At 46.9% G+C, this 20,551-nt stretch overlaps 1 protein-coding gene across 8 annotated transcripts in view; it reads left to right on the top strand.

Annotated features, from left to right (window-relative positions):
• Positions 1–322: 322 nt before the first annotated feature.
• CHD9 (chromodomain helicase DNA binding protein 9) overlaps positions 323–20,551 on the top strand; it is a 209,076-nt gene continuing 188,847 nt past the window's right edge. For 6 of the 8 annotated variants that reach the window (XM_074370743.1, XM_074370740.1, XM_074370737.1 and 3 more), the window contains exon 1: positions 521–670. The gene's annotated coding sequence lies outside the window, so the exon portion shown is untranslated. Of the gene's footprint in view, positions 671–832; positions 1,514–20,551 lie in introns of those variants that run through there. The other 2 variants (XM_074370742.1, XM_074370736.1) reach the window with 2 other exon arrangements.

The following is a 20,551-nucleotide window of genomic DNA, read 5'->3' as shown; positions in this document are numbered from 1 at the left end:
TCTCCGGACCCCACACAGGGTGTGACACCGACTGGGTGTTTAATAACGTTCAGCCAAAGAGACTGGAGGGAACAGGGTAGGAGGGCAAGGGGGGAGGGGTGCCAGTAGGAGGCAAGGCAAAAAGAAAGGGCTGCTGTGCTGGTAGGGGAAAGGCCTCCCGAGGCTTGAGACAAACCCAGTCCCTTGCATCTTCTGATGCGTCCAGTATATTTAAAAGAGAGGCTATGCCAAATTAGGGTGTACTGAAAGCTTTTGGATGAAAGGCAAGATCCCTGAGTCCTGCCAGGAAAATCCCAGGATGGATCCCAGGCCAGCAGCCAGGGCCTGGCTGCTCCTCCATGACCTCAAGAGACGGTTCAACAAGTTCAGGTCCCAGTGCCCTTTAGAGAGTGAAGGTGGTCCCTGCTCCCCAGCCGGGATTTGCGCCCGGGGTGCGCGGCGTGTTGGAAAACCGCCCACGTGGGAAGCCCAGGCTGCATTTCCGCCCGAGACTGACCTCTCTCCCACCCCCCCCTCCGGGTTCCCGCGCGGCCGCCCCGCGTCCACTAGGTGGCGCCTGCGTTCTAGTGGGCGCCTCTCAGGCGCAGACGAAAGCGACCGCGGAGGCTGCCGACAGATCGAACCTGAGTCCCAGGATTCCGGGGGCTGGAGGGCAGCGCCGGCAGCCAAGGTAGGATTCCCGAGCCTCGGGCCTTTCCTGCGAACCTCTGTGGTTGGGGTGGGCAGGTGGGGGACGCCGAGCCCTGCTGGCGGTCTACGACGCAGGTAGCCAGACAAGTCTGAACCGCCGCACGTGTCGTTGCCTGCGGGGACCCAGAGACCCGCGTCTCCCGGCTGGGCCTAGGGGCAGAGCAGAACACCGGGTCGCCCGCGCACAAACATCCTCCGCGAGCCAGTGCCTCTGGAAAGCCTGCCCAAATCCCCGATGGGCCAGTCGTAGGAAAAGAGTGACTGTTACCCAGAGCGACTTCAGGCGTTGGAGCTGAGTGCTGATGTAACATCCAAAGCACCGTTTCTTAAACTTGCCTGCATATTGGAATCGCTTGGAGACCATTAAAAAATACTGATGCCCTATTTCCTCCCACCCCCACCCACCCTAGACTCAAATCTAAGTGGTCTGGGTTGAGGTCTGGGCATCTGAATACCTAAAAGCTTCCCAGGAGATCCCAACCAGCAGGCAAGTGTAAGGACCTTGATCTAAAGGGCTGGAGAAGACAGAGGCCAGTTGTCGCAGCCCAGAATGCTGATTCTTCTCCTCGTCCTCTGCCCTCGTCTTCTGTGTGCCTTTTAAGCAGGAAATATCTCTGACTGTGAGCTGTCAAACCCAAGACAGCAAACCAACATCCTCCCTCCCAATAGGGCTGGCCCTGAAAGGGTTCAACTCAAAAGCGGGCAGGGAACAACAAGGCACAGATGTGGAATATGAGAGAAGACTCAAGCGAGATGGGAGTTTCTTCTTACCTGCATCCCACAGAAGTTCAGGGAGCTTCCCTGAGCTGCCCTCATCATTTTAGTAAGTGCTACCTTTACAGCAAAGCGGTTATGAGCATGGGCTTGGAGCCCCCATTGTCATCCCTTCCTTGTGTGTGACCCCTGGGGACTCATGGAACCCCTCCTAACCTCAGTTTTCTCATCTGCAAAATGGATATGATAGTATAAACCTCTTAGAGTGGCCATGGGAATTATTGACCGTAACAGGTAATGTTTACTAAGGGCTCAGCGCTGTGCCAAATGCTTTCTGTGCGATGCCACATCGACTCCTCCCCATAACCCACAAGGTAGGTAGTCCTATAACTGCCCCATTTGATAGCTGAGGAAGCTGGGGTTCAGAGCCACAAAGGAACTTGCTCAGGGTTCAATGATTAGTAAGAGGCAGGCCCCGTATTTGAACCCAGGCAGTGTGATTCCAGAGCCCATGGCAAAAGTGCAGTAATCTGCCGCTTCCCTTGTTGCCAAAGGGACCACAGAGAAGGCACTCAGCACAGGGCAGTTCGTGGTGCCTCCTCCGTATATATGAGCTGTCACTGCGGCTAACGAAGCGCTTTTACCAAATTGACTCGTGTGTTCGTTTAAACTGCATTTATTATTGAGAAACTACCACGTGCCCAGCAGTGTTCCAGGTGCTAGAGATAAAGTGGTAAGTCAGAGGGAAACCAGCCCGGGGTGCACTCACACACTGCGTGAATGAGAGAAACGAGAAGGAAGGACAGTGGATCCTCCTTATTTGCAGGTTCTATGTTTGCAAATCCTCTCACTTGCTAACATTTATCTGTGACCCCCAAATCAATGTCTGCAGCTCTTTCACGGTCCTTCACGGACACGAACAGAGTGGCGAAAAATTTGAGTTGCCCAACACACATGTGTTCTGCTGTCTTGGTTCCGCTCTCATAAGTGTAAACAAATGTCATTTTTGTGGTCTATTAAGTGCCACATTTTTTTTCTATTTTTGCTTTTTTGGGGGGTGATTTTGCTGTTTAAAATCACCCCCAAACATAGTGCTGAAGTGCCGTCTAATGTTCCAAAGCACAAGAATGCTGTGATGTGCCTTGAGGAGAAAGTATGTGTTAGATAAACTTTGTTCAGGCATGGCCTATAGTGGTATTGTGTGAGAGTTCAATGTGAATGAATCAACAATATGTACTAAATTAAGGGTCTTGAAACGGAAACACACATAAAACAAGGTTACATGTTGATCTCTTGATGGAAGTGTGACCAGAGGCTTGCAGAAACCTAACCTTATGTTTTTCCCTTAAGAGAAATGGTTCAGTATTTGCTAATTCTATGTTCATGCAAGTTTATAGAATATAACCACTGTAAATAATGAGAATTGACTATAATTAGACATTACTGCACATACAGTGCGAGAATCAAGCACAAAGATGGAGAGGCATGCAGAAGGACCTACTTTGGATTGGGGGTCAGAAAGGCTGAGAACCAGCCAGGCCGGGGGTGAGACGAGAAAAAAGTGTTTCAGGCAGAAAAAGCAGCATGTGCAAAGGCCTGGAGGTAGCCATGAGCTTGTCAAAGTCAAGGAGGTCGAGGAGAGACCATGAGTAGGGAGTGTGAACAGAGGTCCAATAATACAATAATATGCTGGAGAGGGAGGCTGGGGCCAGGTAGCACTGTCCTGAGGGCAGCTCTTCTTTCGTCTAGTTAGCACAGTAATCCTGGCAGGCTGGTCAGGATCATTTCCACCTTTGACAGGTGATGAAATTGATGCCCCACACAGTTAAATGCCTTGCTCAAAGTTAGGCCGTTGGTAAGCAGCAGAACCCTCCTCCCCTCCCCCATCTTAACCTTATGTTGAACAGATGTTTGAATATTAATCTGAGATCTCAGGACACTGTCCTGGACTGGAGATTTGGCTTGGTTTGGGGAGGAATCCGTAATTAAATGGCTGCCAAAGCCGTCAAGTGTGGATAAGACCACAGTGGGCAGAATGTGGGGAAGAAAAGGTCTCATGGCTTTTTAAAAATAAAATTATTCTTGGTATAGAAACATTAATGATTCAATGGAAGAGTCCTAGATACCTGCAGAGGGCAGAGGGAGTCGTCAAGGTGGTCACAGAGATGTAGGGAAAGGATATGTGAGGGTCTGATCCAAACAGTCCCCTAAATACTAGATCTGGTGATGGGCTCCCCATCTATGGTGCAGCCAGGTCTCAGTCTGGCTCTTGTCTCTCTGCAGGATGATGGTCTTGAACAGGGGTCAGCAAACTCTTTTCTGTAAAGGGCCAGATAGTAAGTGTTTTGAGCTTCATGGACCATAGGGTTTCAGTTGCAACTCTTCAACTCTGCAGTAATGGAGTAAAAGCAGTCATGGAGGGTGTGGGAATGAATGAGTGTGGCTGTGCTCCAATAAAGCTTTACTGATGGACACTGAAATCTGGGTTTCTTATCATTCTGGGGAGCCACAAAATGTTATTCTTATTTTGATTTTTTTCCAATCATTTAAAATTATAAAAACCATTCTTAACTCACAGGCTGCACAAAAAAAGGCAGTGGGTTGGCTGTGGCCCGTGAGCTGTAGTTTGCCAACTCTTGATCTAGAATCATGGGACCTAAGGTACTAAAAGTCCTTCTCATTGAATTCTTACCTGATCCATGAATCTCCATTGAACATTCTCAGCCATTTCTTGAGTGCCTCAAGAAAATGGAACTTACTGGGCAACTCAATCCACTGTCAGAAGTTTAAACTGTGCCATAGTTGGGGTTTCCCCAAAGCAGATCATGCGACGAGGGTTTGGGTGCCAGGAATTTATTTGGGAAGTGATCCCAGAAAGCCTGGTGAGAGTGAAGTAGAAGGGAGGAAAGCCAGTAAAAGATGTGTTGATGAGTGAGCTACCACTAGGGCAAAGGGCTCAATCTCTCCAAGGATGCCCGGAGAGACTGTGAGTCCCATGAAGAGGCAAGGAAACTGGGGTATCTCCCTACCTCTGTCCCTCATTGGTGGAGGGTTGCTCCTGAGGTCTCCCCATCCCCTCACTTCTGCATTTGGTTTAAAGTACACACCCTGCAGCCAGAAGATGCCTAAACGTAGAAAGAAGTGAGAGGCAGACTTTGCGTTTGGAAGCTGCCAGCAGGTGTCCTCCGGGGGGCACTGACGAGCACAGGTGGGCTCCACAATGCTTTTCTGACTTGGCTTTCTAAAGTGTGTTCAGGTAACCACTGGGTGCCTCATGAGATGATTCGGTGTGGCATGAAGTCTCATTCTAGGAGCAGTATTTCCTTTCTAAACCGTCTCTTTGATCCTGCCCTGCCTCCCTCCGCAGCACTGTGCTGCGCTCTCTGCCCGAGCAGAGCCAGGGCTCCAGCCTCACTGGCCTTTCACTTCCTTGAACTTGCCAGACTCTTCCTCCTGCCTATAGTCAACAAAAGAAGTCTCAGTGAAGTATCAGACGGTTTTGTATAACCCTTGCTTGTCTCCTTTCTGGAAAAGGCAGCAGTCCTCAAATTCAGGCCATGGAACAGGCAACAGTAGCTAGCTAAAATTTAATAACATTGTTTTATGTTTATGTTTACAGTTTCCATCTCTACAAGGCCGGTGTTTCTGGCTTTGCATTTGTAGTAGTAATATTCAGTTTCCTTTGAAATAAATTTATATAAATAACATGTCTGCTTAAAGAAAAATATTAAATAATAGTATAGGTGGTATGAAATTATAATAAAAATAACCGTTGCTACCACTTAGCACATCCTGTGTGTTGGGCGGTATTCTAAGCACTTTGCATGTGTAATTTAATTAATCCTCACCACAATCACATGAGTTAAATACTATTTGAGGTAGTACTGTTATTAGCAGAGAAAACAGGCATAGGAAAGTAAGGTAACTTGCCCAAAATTATATAGCTAGTAAGTGACAGAACTAGAAAATGAACCCAGGCACCCTGCTCCTGTGTGTGTTCCTAGTTGCAGGATTATACTGCTTCTCACATATTTGACAAAAGAAAGAAAAAAAAAAAGTAATGATGACACTTGAATTACTGATATTAGGGGAAAGCTGCCATAAAGGATTTCTCTTTTCTATCTAGCCAAAATCTGTCTCCCTGTATCTGCCACCCTTGGTTGTCATACTTTCTTCTGGAGCCCCAGAGAACAAACCTGTCCCCTTTTCCCCACTGCCGTCCTTCAAAGAGTTGATGACAGGGACCCACTGGCCCTCTGGGGTCTTCCTTGCTCTCAATTAAACCTTGCCAGTTCCTCCTGTTTGTTCTTTATGGCGTGTTCTTGGCTTCTTCCTCTAAGCACAGGGTCTCTTTCTTCCTTTTTTATTTTTTTTATTCAACAGGACTTATAAAGTTATTTTGGTGGCTGTAGCCCTTTTTTCTTGCAGTCCTCCCACCGCTCATTCTGGATTTAGAGTAGATGGCTGTGGTTGGGGTGACTGACGTGGCAAAGAGCAGCTGGCTAATGACGTCAAGAGGAGAGCCCCGCAGGGCTGGCATGAAGGGGCCAGAGGCTGGGGATGCTCCTTTGCAGGTCAAGATGGAGCTCCTGTAGTGCACATGGAGCTAATCAGGCTGAAAGGGACAAACTAACCAAATTCACAGCAGCCTGCTGAGGAAGCCAGACCACAAACATATTAAATCACAATGGAACAAGCAGAGTGAAGCCATCTGAAAACTCATGTCAGCCTGTCAGCACATGCTTTCCCCTGTTGGGAGGTCACATGGGACGCCAAATTCTAGTTAGAACGGTGATATTCATGGAATCAAAACAAGGTGAGCAAGATGGATGATTTTAATGTCAGGATGGCCTGAGATACTTGTATCCTCTGAGGGGTACCGGGGTCCAGAGGGCAGCACTGCTGGTCTGATCCCCATCCCCGGCTTCCATGGGACAGACATAACTAATCGATTACCAAATCCTTGCCTTCCTGCTGCTCCCTGGACCAACCTTCTGATCCTCATCCAGGGAGAATTCTGGGAAGCTCTGATCTGCGTTTAATGCTCCAGGGTTTCCAGAACTCCCACTACTCTGTGACAGACAAGACAGACTCTCAACGACTTGCTCTTGAAGTCTTACTGCTTTTCCTGAGCTCCTCACCGTTTCTCTCTACCTAATATTCCTTCAGCTTATGTTAATAGAATTGGCCTCCCACCCCACCCCACCCCCGCCCCCTGCTATTGTCAAATCTTGATTTCATTTCCAGCCCTTGCTCTTCCTGCTTTGTCCAGAGGCACATCCTGTCCTGTCCTTAGGAACTTTTGCAGATCAGTGATCACAGACATTTTATGTGCATTCTACTGATATGTCCTCCCCACATTTCAGGGAGATTTGCTGTGTACCTCCCAGTAACAACTTCCTGCAATCAAGAAGCAGCGTCCTGGGATGTTGAGTTTTGTTCCACTATAGAATCCGCAGCATCACAGTTTTAAACTGTTACTACAGTTATCACTTGTCTACGCCTGGGGCCTGGGGTACAAGGGGTGTTGAAGAGGGATGGGGTGGGAGACGAGGCTTAAGGCACTAAATCCGACAAATTATTGAGTTTGCTGCTTATGAGCATTGTTTATGCTTCTCCAAAGAGTTAGGAGTCCTGTTATTTCAGAGCAAGCAGACCTTTTGCCAGCCTTTAAAGATGTACGTTTTGTATATAACCTCTTTTCCTGCTCATAGGAAGAACCTTGATTTACCTTAAAGGAAGATAAAATGCAGACAGAGAATTTGTGGTACTTCAGGCCTATGAGAAAGGCCTCTGTGAGCTCCTCAAGAGGAGAAGTGGGCCCTGCCCTCAGGGATGGCCCCATCTGACAGGGGAGAGTCAGTTCTCACATTAGGAAAGCTGCCAGTCTGATGCCTCATGAGAGGCACCATCTCTAACCACAGGGAGTCGGATGGAGGCAAAGCATGCAGTGTCCTTGGTGTAAACTGCTTCCATCCCTGCAGATATCGCTGTATCTGCTGCTTTTCTTCAAGTCTGTCAACAGGCCAGCCTTGGACCTGGCTTCGTTCACAGCTCCGTTACATCTGTGCAAATGTGCACCAGAAGGCCCGGGTTCTGAGGGTCAACCCAGGAATTTGTTTTTAATAGACTTTTTTTTTTTTTTTAAGAACGGTTTAGATTTACAGAGAAATTGAGGCGATAGTACAGACAGTTCCCATATACGCCACACCCAGGTTCCCCTACTATTAACCGTTTGTTAACCTAGAGTACGTTTGTTATCATTAACAAACCAATGCTGACACATTATTAATAACCAAAGTCCATAGTTTGTTCAGGTTTTCGGAGTGTTTACCTGATGTCCTTTCTCTTTTCCAGGATCTCGTCCAGTATCCTACATTACCTTTAGTTGTCATGTCTCCTTAGGCTCTTGTTGGCTGACAATGTTTCAGAAATCCTGTTTTTGATGACCTTGACAGTTTTGAGGGGTACCAGTCATGTATACTGTAGAATACCCCTCTATTGGAATTTGTGTGATATTTTTCTCATGATTGGACTAGGGGGTATGGGTTTTGGAGAAGAAGACCGCAGAAATAAAGTGCCTTTTTTTTCTTTTAAAGCTTTAAAAAAATTTTTAATTAATTAATTTTTTTTTCTAATGGAGGTACTGGAGATTGAACCCAGGACCTCGTGTGTGCTAAGCATGCACACTACTTACTGAGCTATGCCCTCCCCTCCTAAGTGCCATTTTCATCGTATCCCATGAAGCATTCATAACATCAGCATGACTTACCACTGTTACTCTCCCTGGATCACCTGGCTGGGGTTGTGTTTGTCAGGTTTCTTCACTGTAAAGTTACTCTGCTTCCCCCCATTCATACTCCACTCTTGAAAGGAAGTCACTTCGCGCAGCCCATGCTTAAGGGAGTGGGGGTGTGGTTCTATCTTCTTTAAGATAATCTGCCTACATCATTTATTTAGAATTCTGCATGGGAGATTGGGCTCTTCTCTCCCATTTATTATTTTTTCCTATCATTTGTGACAGTGTGGGCTCATGGATTTTATTTTTTACCTGGGCTGTGATCCGGTTCTACTTTATTTGTGTTGTTGCTCAAATTACCCCAGCTTTGGCTGCTGGGAATGGAATTTGTGCTTTCAAACTAGCTCCTGAGGCCTTTCTTATACATTTTAAAGTTTGAGACCCATGTAGGCCTGGGTTCACACGCCAGCCCTGCCACTTACTGGCTGTTAAAAAGACTGCCCTTTCCCCACTGGTCTTGGTATTTGCTTTACCACTTGGGCCTCAGTTTTCCCAGGTGGGAATGGAGCTGAGACCACCATTTAGGGTTATTGAGTAAGATACACTTGGTAAGTCCTCTGTCAACAGAAGTTATGATTGTTTGGCATTCACATTCCGCCTGGATCTGGCTCCAGAAGGTTACAAATCAAGGCCGAGTGTGCCTTTCTGGTCCTTACCCACCAAGATGACAGGCTGGTGTGGCAGAAGTTCCTGCACAGGTCCCTGTTCCCCCGTCACCTCCCCTCCTGCTGAGGATTCTCTCCCAACTTCTGCCTCTCAGTCACAGCACACGCCAGGCAAACAAACGACCCACCTAGCGTGCCCTCCACCAGTTCACACATCTGCACATCCTCACTCCCTCAAACCTGCCTCAAACACCACTTCCTCTGCGAAACCGCGCAGCAGCCAAGCAAGAAGTCCCCTCCGCCCCTCTCTGAACTGCCAGAGCCCTGCTGTGCCCACTCCTGCCTGCTGGCCCTGGTCACTTTAGATCCTGCCTCAAAGCAAGGAGTCCCATCGTCCCCTCAGTGATCCCCATCTTTGTTCATCTTTCTGTCCCACCTGCACACGCTGGGGCCCCCACACCAGCCCGTGGTCTTGTTTGCACCTGGAGTAAGTTTTGACAAACAAAGGAAGTAGGGAAAAGGCCATTTCATCGGTCTTGCTGGACCTTACTGGGCTTCTCAGAGATCAAGATGCTGACCCAAGGTCACTTCCACTTAAATATATATATATATATATATATATATATATATATATATATATATATATATATATATATATATATATATTTTAATTATGGTAAAATATACAGGGCATAAAAATTACCATTTTAACCATTTTAGAATGTACAATTCAGTGGCATTCTGAACATATACGTTGTTATACAACCAGCCATTACCACAATCCATCTCCAGTTGGATCCAGAACTTTTTCATCTTCCTAAATGGCAACTCATACTCATTAGATAAGAGGTTTAAATTGTTCAACTCATTTTGATTTCCTTCCCATTTTCTCCTTCCTCCAGCCTCTGACAACCACCATTCTGCTTTCTACCTGTATGATTTTGATGACTCTAGGTACCTCACGTATGTGGAATCATTCAATATTTGTCCTTTTGTGACTGGCTTATTTTGCTTAGTATAATGTCTTAAAGGTTCAGTCATGATGTAGCAAATGTCAGGATTTCCTTCCTTTTTAAGGCTGAATAATATTCTGTTGTATGCATATACAGTATTTAGTTTATCCATTTGTCTGTTGATGGACAATTGGGTTGCTTCCAGCTTTTGGCTGTTGTGAATAATACTGCTATGAACATGAGTGGACAAATATCCCTGCTTTTAATTCTTTTAATTCTAGAGTGGGTCATAAGGTAATTCTATATTTTATTTTTTGAGGAATTGTGTACTATTTTCTGCAGCGGCTGCACTATTTTACATTCCCACCTACAATGCACAAAGATTCCTAATGGGAACCCCACATCCTTGCCAGCACTTGTTTTTTGTTTTGTTAGTTTGTGTGTATGTTTGTTTGTTTTCAGTAATGGCCATTCTAATAGGAGCTCATTGTGGATCTGACTTGCATTTCACTAATGATTAGGGACGTTGAGCATCTTTTCATATGATTATTGTTCGTTTGTGTATCTTCTTTGGAGAAATGTCTCTTCAGGCCTTTTGCCCATTTTTGAATCAGGTTGTGTTTTTTGTTTTCCTGTGTTGTTGTTGTTGAGTTATAGGAGTTCTGTGTATGTTCTGGATATTAACCTCTTATCAGATATATGATTTGCAAATATTTTCTCCCATTCTGCCTTTTCACTCTGTGAGTAGTGTCCTTTGATACATACACGTTTTTAACTTTGCTGAAGTTCAGTTTACCTATTTTTGTTTTTGTTGCCTGGGCTTTAGTTATCATAAAGAAATCATTGCCAATTCCAATGTCATGAGATATTTCCTCTGTTTTCTCATAGGAGTTTGTAGTTTTAGATCCTGTGTTCAAGTCTTTGATCCATTTTAGGTAATTTTTGTGTACAATATGAAGTGAAGGTTTAGCTTCATTCTTTTGCCTGTGGATATCCAGTTTTCCTGACACCATTTGTTAAAAAAGACTGCTCTTTCCGCATTGAATGGTTTTGGAACTCTGTTGAAAATTATTTGACTGTATATGCGAGGGTTTATTTCTAGGTTCTCTCTCCTATTCTACAGGCCTATAGTCAGAAACATACTATTTTGATTACTGTACCTTTGTAGTAAGTTTTGAAATCATAAAGTTTGAGTCCTCCAGTTTTGTTCTTCTTTTTCAAAATTGTTTTGGCTATTTGGGATTCCTTGAGATTCCTTATGAATTTTAGCCTGAGTTTTTCTATTTCTGCAAAAAATATAATTGGGGTCTTAATAGAGATTGCATTTAATCTGTAGATCACTTTGAGTAGTATTGTCATCTTAATATTAAGTCTTCCAATCCATGAACATGGGATGTCTTTCCGTTTATTTGTATCTCCTTTAATTTCTTTCAGCAACGTTTTGCAGTTTTCAGTGAAACAAGTCTTTCACCTCCCTGGCCAAGTTTAGTCCTAAGTATTTTATTCTTTATTGTTCTCAACTTCCACTTTTTGAGGCTCCTGATATATTGAAAAATGAAGAAATACAAAATAAGATACAGAATAGTGGTCAGTTTAAACTATGTGATCCTCTCAGTGTTTCTCAGGGACAGCGTATAGAGAGAGTGACAGGATTATATGAGTCCTTTCATGAATGTGAGGTCTCCCTGACCTCTCACCCCAACTATGATGGGGGGAAAGGCCTGGGTGGTTCCTCTTATGGGGGGTGGGAGTGGGAATAGCCTAATAGCCCCTCAGGTGGGCCCTGCTGAGGGATCCAGCAAAGACCTGAAGTCACCATAGGCCTAATCAGAGCATCTCCCCAGAATGTGATGCTGAGAACATCCAGACCCCTTCAAAGCCTCAGGCTGGAAGATCCCAAAGTTCGAGAGTCATGGCTACTTTCTACCTGGAACAAAAACAGTCTCCCAGAGGTGCAGGTTAAATAGAGCAACCAGCTTACCCACCCCATAGTCAAAAATCCGTGGGGATTTTTTTGGCTCTGTTTCTGGCCCACACCAGTTTCAATTTGAGGAGCTACGTGAGGACAAAAGGTGAGGGAACATACCATGTGAGGGCCAGTCCCTGTTCAGGCATTTCCCCCAACCTCCTGGAAGGTTTCTAAATGGCCGGCTTCTCCTCTCAGTCATTCAACTGTCTTAGGGCTTTCCTGACCTCAGGGTCTCCAGTGAAACTCCATTCTCTTTCAGGCATTGGATTTATTTTGCATCTCACTTTATTGGCCTGTGGGGATGCCCATACAACACAGCCCCCCCCCACACACACACACAAATGCACGCACGCCATTCTGTGTCACTCCAAATGTCTGCAGAATTCGTAGGTTGCAGTGTCTGGAGACACAATCTCTGTCTCCTGTTCTCTCTTCTTTCCTCCTCATCCTTCCTGCTGAAGCCTGTTGTTGTCTCACCCCCAGCCAGAAGCCCCCTCTGTCACAGGGCCAGGTTCCTGGCCACTTGCTCTACTCCAGCTGCTGCTCCTGCAGGCCCCAGCCAACTCCTATTTCCATAGCAACTGAAACTCATTTTTCTATCCCTGCATTTCCACTTTGGAAAGGAAACCCATAATAGTCTTTTAAAAGAAAAAAAAAATTGAGCTATATCTGGCATAGTCTACTTGGACTATACAGAATTCCTAGCTCCCTCGACTCCTCTGGTCCCCTAAAGACCCTTCCCTGCTTTCCTCCACCCGCCTCCACCCCTCCTAACTCCCCATGGCTCCTGGCTCAAAAGGACCTGGGTGGGTCCTTTCTCTCTTAAATTAATGCAAGATGACTCTGTGCTTTGCCAGCCCAAGAAGAGGAGGAGGTTGGAGGCGCTAGTCCATTGCATCAGGTGATGCTAATCTGCGTCATCAGGGGTATCTGTTTATTTACCCTCCCCCTGGCTGAAGAGGTCAGAGGTTGCCTGAGTATGTCATTAAGTCATTTCTGAGGACCAGGCTCCCACTCTGACTCTCGGGCAGCGTGACTCTGAGGTTTTGAGCAAGATTTGATGACTATGCTTTCAGTGTAGTGGTTTGGCTGGCATTACCCATACAAGAGCCTGTGACTGATGTGAAGGGGTTTGGGAAAAGCTCTCCCCCACCCCCACCCCCACCCCCAGAAGACTTTCCTTACTGACCTGTCTCATCCCTGGTGCCTGAAATTCCACCATTGGCTGTGAATGCCATTTGGGCTCACACTCAGTTTTCTTTAAAAAAAAAAGGTGAAGCATTAAGTTGTGGTCAGCTTGGGTACTTCCACCTGTAGCACCATGCTGTGCACCCACTACATGCTCAGTTAATGTTTGTTGTATTGAATTAATATCTTGGCGTTTACAGTGATTCAACGGACAACTTTCCCCGGATAGGCACATTTTGGCAAGAAAGGATTTTTTTATGTTATTATTAACCACTTTTTAAAAATGACCTCACTCCCCTGAACTACCCACCTGCCCTGCCCCCACCATCAACATGGATAACCGAGAGTCACAGGCAAAATACAGGGATCGATTTCTAGTACAGCAGTTCTTCCAGCTGCTCAAAAAACAATGCTCTCTGGGAAAATAGGAGGGTCATTAAACCCCTCCAAGGGGAAGACACTGTTTGTCTAAACATGGGTCTTTATCTCTACAATATGCTACCCGCACCCGCTCCTGCTGCCCATGTGAGCTGGGCTTTTTGAGTCACCTGGGATGTGTTTTTGAACACAAGGTGGGGGAAGAGCCTCCACGGTCTGTTCAGCTCTGGCCCTGAAAAATACAAGCTGCGTTTGACTGAATGACAGAAAGAAATCTGTCGAGCCAGGAAGCGTAGTAAATACCGTGACTCTCTGCAAATGTGCACAGCCCAAACAGCTTTTTCCAGTCTGGAAAAATGAAGAGATGTGTCTGTGTGAAACCCGCCAAGTCTCCACCCCTCCTCCCTTTCCACCGCTCCACCCCCACCTCCTGGCAAGGCCTCCCACCCTGCCCCAGACGTTCAGTCATCAGCTTTCATCCTTTGTGACTTGCTTCGCCCCAGGAAATAACATGGCCCAGGCTCTGGGGAGATACACCAGTCTCTCCCAAGCATCTCTGAGGGACGTCTGTCTGGTTGGGTTTTGCCAGTCATCTCTGACCTTGGCCGGATTTTAGCTCATGGCAGAATTATGCGGGAGGCAGAGTGGGTCTGTTGTCTCCTCGTCCCTTGCTCACTCCCTGCTTTCTCCTCCCTCTCAATCTTTCCTTTTTGGCTTTGGAAAAAAACCTTCATCCCATCCCTACTTCCATAAGACAGTGTTCAGAGAGAAGACTTTTTTTTTCTTTGATAGAGGTACTGGGGATCGAACCCAGGACCTCGTGCATGCTAAGCATGCACTCTACCACTGAGCTATATCCTCCTCCCTAGAGGGAAGATTTTTAAAAGGTGAGGGTTTAAAAGCACTGGCTTTGGGCTAGTTCAGGGCATGGAGGTGGAATGGGAAATTTCCCAGTAATTCAAAGACAACTCGGTCCCTGACAACTTTTGGTAGGTACAGTTTCCATATGGGAGGGACTTACAGGGAAAATCTGGGCCTGCACCTTGCCTTGAAGATGCATTTGCAAAGCAGCTATGCTGTTTTTCTTTTATGGTATGTTTGCGTGGGGGGGTGGGGTTGGGTAGTGCTGACAAAGACTGAGGCAGTAAACACCTGTCCACTGGAGCGTGGCACCGGAGACAACATATCCAACTGCAGTTCAGTGTATTGGAAGGGACACGGAATTGGAAACTGGAAGCAATGGCTTTGAACCCTGGCTCCAATGAGTAGACTGTCTTGTGTCATTCACCACTGTATCCGCAGTGCCTAGTGCATGCATGCCAACAGCAGATGCTCTGCTTGCTGAGTCAAGGAAGGAATGAACCGATGACCTTGGATACTCTCCCTCCTTGAGCCTCAGTTTCCTCCTCCATAAAAAAATATATATATATAAAAAATCTTAACACTCTGCCTAGCCCACCAGGTGAGTGCTTGTGAGGGGGGAGAGAAGAACAAAAGTATGAATGTTGGGGGAGGGTATAGCTCAGTAGTAGAGCAGGTGCTTAGCATGCATGAGGTCCTGGGTTCAATCCCCAGTACCTCCATTTAAAAAAGAGGTACGAATGTTCTTTGTCTTCAGTTGTAAATTGGAATTGAAAAGTCATTTTGTCCCAGGTTCTATGCTTTACCCTTAGCGTTTGTGTCCTTTATCGGGAAGAGGGACTATATTCAAATATACCCTGAATTCTTAGTTCTCCATCCTATATTCCAAGTACCCTAAGGCCTGGAGACATTTTAAATGCTTTTAACTGAGCATTAAATCTGAGAAGGATGATTTTTAAGGTTGGCTTATGACCACTGCCATGCCGGTCCCACACTTGGCCCCAGAGCTCTCCTGAAACCCTCCCTGGGTTGGAAGTTGCCTTAGCTCAAACAGCATGTGTCATCTAGCATTAGGGGGAATCTGACCTCCAGATCTCTGCCTGTGCTGTTTCCTCTGCCTGAGATGCTCACCTTCCCTTTTCCTTGTCTAGTTCCAGCTCATCCTTCAGATCTCAGCTTAGACCTCACTTCTAGAAAATGTTCCCCCGCCTCTCCCTCTGCCTTGCAGGTCAGTCCTCCTCCTCCACGAGCTCTCCACTCCACTTCCCCTATTTGAGGGCTTACCCGGCTTCCCATTAACTTGCCTGCCTCCCTCTTAAACTGGGGCCCCCCTGAGAAGGAGGACTGTGTCTTTCTTGGTCTTTGATGTAATCTCAGGGCAAATCACAGTGCCAGATACCAAGAAGGTGCACAATGAGTATAGACGGATTAGATGAATAGCAGCACTGTGTTGGTGGGATGAGAGAGAGAGAGAGAGAGAGACAGGAGTCATGAGGGTTCTCTTAGGAGGGTATTATATTTACTGAGGTAGAGAAACAACACTTCTCCTTCTACCAAAATGGCTTGCGTACAAACTAAGCATGCAAATACTCACACACACACACACACACACACACACACACACACACACACACAGAGCTTCACGTACACACCCTGCTGCAGGCAGCTGCTTGTGCAATGTACTTTCCCTTGCTCTAAAACTCTCCTTTTGTCATCTCCTCCCACTCATCTTTCTCATTCCCTGTCTACAGAGATTTGCAAGAATAAAAGAATCAAACTGGCAGAGTAAAGGTGATGCCAGGGAAAGAGATCCCATGATCACACCTTTGTCTAAAACCTTCTCTCATCTGCCCTCTAGATCCCTGCCCCATCCCACTGTGAGGAAATTCATCTAATCTTGACTGTGTCCAAATTGGGAAGGCACCTGAACTTTAAAAAAAAAAAAAAAGCTTCGTGTGTGGCTCTGCCAGGTATTCAGGGTCCTCCCCAAATCTGTCTTTTGGCAAATAGCTCCCAACTCTATGCTTCATTTTTCCTCTCACAGAGATGAGGAACAGAGGTTGTCCTTGGAGCACAGTGTGATTTTTTAGGGGGAGAAAAAGAGCTCCTTAAGGACACAGAGTTACTGGTCATGGTTGTGTCGAGCCTGAGAGAAAGAAGGTGTCACTTGCATCTTCAACGGGCAGGTGAATTTTTTTTTAATTGAAGTATATTTGATTTATAGTATTGTGCTGGGCAGGTGAATTTTAAGTTGTCTTGAAGGTTGAGTCGAATGTGGTCAGAGGCTACAGTGTCGACCTGCCTCACGCGGAGAAAGAGTTCTGAACTGGCCACATGAGCTGGCCTGGGGGAGGAGGAAAGTTTCTAAAGGGGATGGGAGGGTTGTTGGTAAGGACCCAACTGGCAGCAGATCCAGCATGACACAGTGACAGGAGTCTTAGAGTGTTTTATGAGCCTGGGAACAGCAGGCGGTCCTCCCTCCTTCCTGTGCCCGGCAAGGCCTTTCGCCCCGTGACTTCATCTGACCTCGTCCTGGCCTCCTCCCCCGGAGTGCCTGCCACACTGCAGGTGGAGAGGACCCAGCTCCTGGGTCAGGGCTGCCCACAGGGGGTGCTCAGGTGAACTCAGACTGCCAGAGCTCGGTCTTATTTAGCTCAGAATGCCAGCCTTTGCAAAATTTGTCATCAAAACCCCTTCCCAAATCAGAAGACTTCATGTAAAATCCGGATCTCCACTTCTCTGGAAAAATGGAAGATCTGGCAACACCAGGCTCATATTCTTCCCACAATATAACTAGCCAGAGGTGGGTGGCTTCTGCCCTCCAGAGAGGACTCGCTGTCTACAGGGCCATTGCTCCTCCAGGCTGAAGCCAGTGTCCCCTGCCTTTTATGTTACCTCCTGGGTCCCTGAAGGCACATGAGAGCCCCTAGTGAGGACCTTCTGTCCCCTAGGCTCTTGATGATGCACTAGGTCCCTTTTCCTCCCTGACCCTGCTGATGCGGATTTATCCAGTGTTTCCGTGCCCAGGACTGGGCTGTTTCTGCCTCTCAGGGGTAGGTCGCCGTCATCATGGAGAAATAAAAGGCCGCAGGCTCAGGAGCAGGCCAGGACCTGTTTTTCCCTTCCCAGATGACGCACTACCACTTTGGCAGTAACCTTCTGGGAATCATGCCCGTGACTTTTCTTCTTTCTATTCCATTAGTGACTTTCAAAGAGGACGCTGCAGCCAGATAAAGGAAGCAGATGGCACTGTGTCAGGCCTCCTGCAGGATGAGTGTTTTAGGGGGAGTTAGGGCTTTCCTGTGATTTGTTCTCGTCCCTGCTAAGTTGGGACCTCTCGGCTTGTTGAGGTGTGTTCTCCTAAGGAAGGAATCGAGCCTTGCTTAACTTTGATCATTGAAATTACCATTCTCCTTGCCCTTCTTTCATCAATAAGGAAATTGGAACAGAGCGAAGAGAGGAGCTTTTTTTTTTTTTTTTCACGCACTTTAGGAAAGAATGAGCAATGGAAAAAGGAAATTGAGAGCTTTGGGGAGTTTATAGCAGAGGAGTATTTGAGTTTGAAATAGGAGCTGGGAATCCATATGTTTGGGAGGAAAGAAAAGAAAAGACCAGCCACACGCACAGAGCTTCAAGGGTACGTGCAGAAATAGCCATGGCCAAGGCGGCAGGGAAGCCCACGTGGGGTCTCCTTTATCAGACCCAGATGTTCAGGCAACAGTCCTCAGGATGCCCGTGAATGGCTCTGGGGCCAGAGCCTGCTGGGCTCGATTCAGTGTTTTCTTAACTACCAAGGAGCACATGGAGTCGCTGGCTGGGAGCCTTTCACTGTGTGCTCAGTGACTCCCTGAGGCCCTGCCGGGGTCTGCGCCACGCCAGTTACACACAGGCTGGGCTGCCTCTGGGCAAGACTGCGACTTGGACCGTACTGGCTCACTTTGTCATCCTTGCCTGTTAGCTCCCGTCAAGGAGGGGCTGCCAACCTGCCTCTACTACCCTCTGCCCTGGGTTAACCTTGGAATATAGGAATTGGAAGGCCCAGGTTCAACTCATTTCCACCTTGCATAAGTGACTTCGCCTCTCTGCGCCTCAGTTTTACCATCTTTAAACTGGGGCGGGGGGGCGGGGATCATCTGTGAGGTGTGCACAAGATAGGCGTCAAGGGTTCTGCAAAGACCAAGGCACAAAACATGTTTTTTAAATTACGCATTGCACTTTAAAATATTACTATGGATAATTTCAAACACATACTCACGTAGACAGAACAAACCCTCATGTTCCCAAAACCTAGCTTCAGCGGTGATCAAATAATGCTCCTTCAACCAAGTGAGAATTACCCAATCCTCTGGCGTCCCTTTCTGTACCCTTTTCCTCTTCCAGAGTGCCACCTCTACCAGCCCCACCATGCACCCGGTCCCCTCAACCCCTCTCAAGGCCCTTATTCCTACAAAGCAGCTCAGGTTGTAAGCCCTGGAGGCCTGAGATGTAGTTGCATTTTCCAGACTCCAGTATCTTCAGAAGAAAGAGTCGAACTTTAAAAGGTAGGCACTGAAGCCTCAATCCCTGGTAGGAGGAGAAAATATGGGCCATTTGGAGCCCCCCAGGCCCTTGACATCAAACTTAAGCCCTGCAGGAATTAACTAAGCTCCTCCTCTATTGGCGTTTTTCTTCCAGGAAGAGGGCACGGGGGCAGAGAACACCCAGTGAAGTAGGTCCTCCCTCAGCCACTGACTGCAGGAGAATCAGGGCTCTCCTCTCCCAGCAGATGCTCTACTGCTGACGAAAGAAAAGTGACGGAGCCGGCTCTGAGACTCAGATGTATTACCAAGTTCCTGTGGAGTGGATAGAATGGAGTCCTGGTTCAAGTCCTGCCCCCACTACTTACATCACATAGCTTCTCTGTCCTCAGCTCCTCTTCCTCATCTGTAAAATAGGGGTTCCCTTACTTAGCTCACAGTTGGTGAAAAGAATAACTGAAATAATGCCATATCCATTAGGAGTCTCTTGGTAACAAGGGATAGAAAATCTACCTGGAGATGCCTTTGGGCACAAGAGGAATTTGGGGGCTGACATTAAGCTGAGAAGTCCAGGGGTGGTGAGAGGTTTCTGCACCTAATTTCCAATGTATGATTGGTGGTTGGAGGAGGGATGTCCCCTCAGGACCAAGGGATTAATTTTCCAAGATTCCCACTGGGTGTCATACAATTCAACTCAGTTCTGACACCATCTGCCTGGAGATAGTGCCAGACCCCACAAATTAAGGGCTCAGTCTTACAAGACTGTCCTTCACCTCACATCCGCCCCACTTCATACACCAATACAAGTCTGGGTTATCCACCTGTGCTTCTGACCGGCCAGCCATAAATCAGACTCCCTCAACCACATTCCTCAGGTTTGATTAACTTGCTAAAGCAGCTCACAGAATTCAGAGAAACAGTTCACTTACTAGATTACCAGTTTCTTATAAAAGCGTTTAATTTAGGAACAGCCAAATGGAAGAGATGTACCGCGCAAGGTGTAAGGAAAGGGTCTGGAGCTTCCATGCCCTCTCCCAGCCCAGCACTCTCCCCAAATCACACGCTCACCAACCTGGAAGCTCTCTGAATATAGACCTTTGTGTTTTTATGGAGGCTTCCTAACATAGGCATGGTAGATTAAATCATTGTCCACTGGGGACTGAACTCCAACTCCAGTCCCTCTTCCCTCCTGGGAGGTCAGCGAGGTTGCAACTCGAAGTTCCAACCTTCTAATCACTTGTTTGATTCTTTGGATAACCAGCCCTCATCCTTGGGTACTTTCCAAAAGTCACGTCATTAACATAACAAAAGACACCTTTTTTGCTCCGATCACTTAGGAAATTGCAAGGATTCTCGGATCTCTGGGCCAGGAATTATGGAGGAGCTGGGTGTTTATTTATTATAATCGGTATCCCTGGCTGGGCTCGGGGTTCCAATCTCAAAAGCCAGACTTGTTTTCTACCTACTTCTGGGCGCCACATCTTGTTTTTCAAGTGGCACACCAGATGACAGCGTCCGTTTTGGCCCCTAGATCCTTTCAGGATCTCCAGAGAGAATCTCTTTTCCAAAAGCTCTAGGAAAGATCTCTTGACCCTGACTGGGTCACATGCCATCTGTGCAGCAGTCACTAAGGTCCAGGGGACTGAGACACACTCATTCGCTTAGGTGGGGTCCATGGATCTCCAGGACCGTAAGGGTGGAAGTTAGGACTGAGCCTTATCGGGGAATTGGAGAGGGAGTTGGGCGTGATTACCAAAATGAAAGTGGCTCAGCGCTTGGTGACAAAACTGAAGATGCTCGCTATAATGCTTAGTGAGTCTTTGGGCACATTATGAAAGCTCAAAAAATGATAATTTCCTCTATCTCATGCAGTGTCT

This window comes from Camelus bactrianus, chromosome 9 (assembly GCF_048773025.1).
Source record: "Camelus bactrianus isolate YW-2024 breed Bactrian camel chromosome 9, ASM4877302v1, whole genome shotgun sequence".
Lineage (NCBI taxonomy): Eukaryota > Metazoa > Chordata > Mammalia > Artiodactyla > Camelidae > Camelus > Camelus bactrianus.
Note: the sequence above shows the minus strand (reverse complement) of the source record. Positions and strands in the feature narration are given on the sequence as shown.